At 36.0% G+C, this 4,691-nt stretch overlaps 1 protein-coding gene across 3 annotated transcripts in view; it reads right to left on the bottom strand.

Annotated features, from left to right (window-relative positions):
- Nucleotides 1-4,691, bottom strand: part of ANGPT1 (angiopoietin 1) — a 345,693-nt gene that overhangs the window by 137,646 nt on the left and 203,356 nt on the right. The window lies entirely within an intron of this gene.

The raw sequence follows: 4,691 nt of genomic DNA, 5'->3' as shown, positions 1-4,691 counted from the left end.
TCTACAGTTGCATACATTAGAGCTTCACAACTACCCTGTGAAATTGTCTGTTGTTTTTATTGTTTGTCCTTTGTTCTCGAAGAGGACCAATGACATCAGAAAGATGATGTCTTGACTTGCGAGTGAAATGGTTTTAAGTGAGGCAGAGCTGTACAAATTCATCAGCCTCACTGTCTCTTCCAGAGTCATCAGAGTCCAGTGGCAAGCCATAGGTCAAGTCGACTGGAGACGACCCTGGATGCAGTGAGACCTTGGCCTTTTTAAGTTAAGGTCTTTCCCATGTCTCAGTTTGTCTGAGGCAATACCCATTCAATAATTAAAGTCTAGGTAAGAACTGAGGCAAAAGATGGTCTACTTTACCTTATCCTGTCAAATAGATACAATATTTAGAGGAGGAAAGTAAATGCCAGAAAGGGTAAGCTACTTGACCTTGACTGATCAGCCAGTAAGTGACAGAAGTGGAATTTGAGCCTAAGTCACACAGAGAGTATCTAAGCAACCCAGCATGATGGTGGCATCCAGCATTGAAAAGTTTAAACAAAGCAGACTATGAAAAATTAGAGCTAGAATACACACTGTCATATTTCATGTGGGATTGGTACTAAAAAATAAGATAAATAAATATTTTTTAAATCATTTTTTTGATTTTCAAGGGGAAGCACTCCCACTTGCAACAGGGATATCATTTTAAAATCCCAAGTGTCCAGTAGAGACATAATAATAATAATGTCAAGGATAAGGATAATTATAGCTGTTGTTTATATGACATATTAGAGATTACAAAGTTTTTTGCATGCATTACTTCTCATTAAAATCTCAACAACTCCAAGAGGTTGATAATATTATTTTCCCCATTTTTCGATGAAGAAAATGAGGATCAAACCTCTTAAGTAAATTGCCAAGGATCATCCAGCCAGTAAGTGGATTCAGACTCAAGTCTTAATGTCTCAGGGCAGCAAGGAGATGAAGTGAATAGAACACTGGGCCTAGAGTCAGAAAGACTTCATTACAAATCTAGTGTCATACATTTGTTAGAGATGTGACTTCAACAAGTCACTTAACTCTTGGCCTCAGTTTTCCCATCTATAAAATGGGGATAAACAAAAGATCCTACCTCCCTGGATTGTTGAGAGGATCAAATGAGATATTTGTAAAGCCTAATACATTGCCTGGCACATAGTAGGTACTATATAAATTTTAGCCATTAATATTATTATTATTATCTCCAAGCCCAGTACTAAGTCTCTCCACTATGCTATACTGCCTCTTAATGATGCATATGTTGGGAGCATTTCAATCAAGACATCAATAATTCAATGCTATGCTAGATATTTGTCAAAGATAATACGTGGTAACATAGTTGTTGAGAGATGGTTTACACCAGGGGTGTCAAATATGTGGCCCACAGACCACATCTGGACCCCAACACTACCAAGTACAGCTTGAAGCAGATGAAAATGTCACTGGGAAATATTTAACAAAATAAATAAAATTATTATAAAACATAGATAATGTTAACATGTGATTTTCTGAGTCAATATGCAGCCCACAGGGATTCTCATATATGGTTTAATGGTCCCTGTTTCTATTTAAATGTGGCACCACTGGTTTATTACATCCCTAAGACAAGAGAAAAAGATAAAGTAAAGCCTTCCTTCTTCATTCAGACAACATACACATACATACATTTTGAGCTTCTCCAGAAGTGTAACTTTCTTTTTTTTCTAATTTTTAAAAAAATTTCCCCCAATTTATTAAATTATTCATTTTTGGTTTTCAACATTCACTTCCATAAGTTTTAACTTTTCTACCTCTCTGTTCCCCCTCCCTCTCCAAGATGACTTGCAATCTGATATGGGTTCTACACATACATTACTATTTATTAAACACATTTTCACACCAGTCACATTGCATAGAAGAATTATAACAAATGGGAAAAACCATGAGAAAGAAAAATAAATAAATAAATAAAACAAAACAAAAAAGAAAATAGTCTACTTTGCTCTGTATTCCAACTCCATAGTTCTTTCCCTGGATATAGTTGGCATTTTCCATCATGTGTCCGATGGGATTGTTTTAGGTCCTTGCATTGCTGAGAAGGGCTAAGTCTATCAAAATCAGTCCTTGAATACTGTGGCTATTACTGGGTACGATGTTCTCCTGGTTCTGCTCCCCTCACTCAACATCAGTTCATATAAGTTTTTCAAAATTTCTCTGAAGTCTGCCTGTTTATCATTTCTTATAGAACAATAGTATTCCATTATATTCATATATTACAAGTTGTTTAGCCATTCCCCAAAGGATAGGTATCTCTCAATTTCTAGTTCTTGGTCACCACAAAAAGAGCTGCTATAGATGTCTTTGTACATGTGGGTCTTTACCCTATTTTTATGATCTCTTTGGGATACAGCCCTAGAGTGGTATTGCTAGGTCAAAGGGTATGCACATTTTTATAGCCCTTTGGGCATAGTTGAAAATTGCTCTCCAGAATCATTTGATAAGCTCACAGCTCCACCAACAATGAATTAGTGTTCCAACATTCCCACATCCTCTCCAACATTTATCATTTTCCTATTTTGCCATGTTAGCCAATCTGATAGGAGTGATATGGTACCTCAGAGTTGTTTTGATTTCCATCTCTCTAATTAATAGTGATTTAGAACATTTTTTCATATGACTATATGAAATATAGTTCATATCCTTTAACCATTTATCAATTGGAGAATGACTTGTATTCTTGTAAATCTGACTCAGTTCTCTATATATTTTAGAAATGAGGCCTTTATCAGAGACATTGGTTGTAAAAATTCTTTCCCAGTTTTCTGCTTCCCTCCTAATCTTGGTTGCATTGGCTTTGTTTGTGCAAAAACTTTTCAATTTAATGTAATCAAAATTATCTTTTTTTGCATTCCATAATGTTCACTATCTCTTTTTTGGTCACAAATTCTGCTATTTTCCATAAATCTGACAGATAAACTATTCCTTGCTCCCCTAATTTGTTTATAGTATTAGCCTTTATGCCTAGATTGTGTACCCATTTGGACTTTATTCTGGTATATGGAGTCAGAGGTTGGTCTATGCCCAGTTTCTGCCATACTATTTTCCAGTTTTCCCAGCAGTTTTTGTCAAACAGTGTGTTCTTATCCAAGAAGCTGGGGTCTTTGGGTTTATCAGACAGTAGATTGCTATAATCATTGACTGCTATGTATTGTGTACCTAAACTATTTCACTGAACTACCCTTCTATTTCTTAGCCAATACCAAGTGGTTTTGATGACTGCTGCTTTATAATACAATTTAAGATCTAGTATGTCTAGGCAACCTTTCCTTACATTTCTTTTCATTAATTCCCTTGATATTCTGGACCTTTTGTTCTCCCAGATAAATTTTGATTTTTTTTCTACCTCTATAAAATAATTTTTTGGTAGTTTGATTGGTATGGCACTGAATAAGTCAATTAATTTAGGTAGAATTGTCATTTTTATTTTATTAGCTTGGCCTAATAGCAATTGATGTTTTTCCAATTATTTAGATCTGACTTTATTTGTATGTGAAAGTGTAACTTTCAATGAGATCTTTAGTTCTGGATCCCAATAGTCAACATGACATAAGGGAAATGCATCATATGTCAAAATTATCTTTAGCTGTGTCAAGATACTTCATCCATGAGACCTTCTCTGGTCCCCTCCTTGATGCCAGTGCCATCCCCTCTAAGGTCATCTTTTATTTACTCATTTCCATTCTGATTTACATATAGGATCATAGATTTAGAACTGAAAACGTCTTCAGAAACCACCCAGTCCAAGCCCCAAATGTTATAAATGAGGAAACTGAATCACAGGGAGGTGAAGCTATTTGCCAGAGGTCATGTGACAAGTTTAAGCAGTGTAATTTGAACCCAGGTCTTCTGATTGAAAAGTGCATGCAATTTTACTGTATAACATTGCCTTCCAAATTGAAATGCAAGATCTCACTCAAGACAGACATTGTTTTTCCCTTTTTCTTCTATCTTCATTTCTTAGCACAGTATATAGCAAAGAGTAAATATTTAATAAATGATGATTGATTGATTGATCCTATATATGATCCCAGGTCAGTCCCTTCATCTTTCTGAGACTCAGTTTCTTTATCTAAAAATGTGTATAATAATACATGCGATCTCACCTCCAACAGAAAATATACAATCCTTTCTTTGGTTTTTAAAGGCCTCCACGACTGGTTCCCTTCTTCCTTTTCTACTATTTTTGGTCTATATATTCTTTCGAAATACAGTTCAGCAATTCTGGCCTACTTCACTCTTCCTTGCCCTGGACACTCTCCTGACTCTGTGCCTGTTCATTGATTATATCCCCCATGCATGACATGCTCTCCTTCACCTCCACTCAGGGTGATCCTGGCTTCCTTCAAAACCACAGATTCAAATATCACCTACTACAAGAGGTCTTTTTCAGCCATCCCCAACCCTCCTGCTGCCCTCCTGCTTGTCCTTTTCTTCTGAGGTAACCGAGATTACTGACCATTTACTATCTATCTATTTAGCTAGTTAACTAACTAGCTAACTACCATCTATCCATCCATCCATCCATCCATCCATCCATCCATCCATCCATCCATCCAACCATCCATCCATCCATCCATCCATCCAATCTATCTATCTATCTATCTATCTATCTATCTATCTATCTATCTATC

The sequence above is a fragment of the Petaurus breviceps genome, unplaced genomic scaffold (assembly GCF_028583685.1).
Source record: "Petaurus breviceps papuanus isolate PSGF00001 unplaced genomic scaffold, PetGlider_PUasm1.0 98, whole genome shotgun sequence".
In the NCBI taxonomy this organism is placed as follows: domain Eukaryota; kingdom Metazoa; phylum Chordata; class Mammalia; order Diprotodontia; family Petauridae; genus Petaurus; species Petaurus breviceps.
The sequence above is the reverse complement of the archived record's forward strand: the minus strand, read 5'-3'. Positions and strand labels throughout refer to the sequence as shown.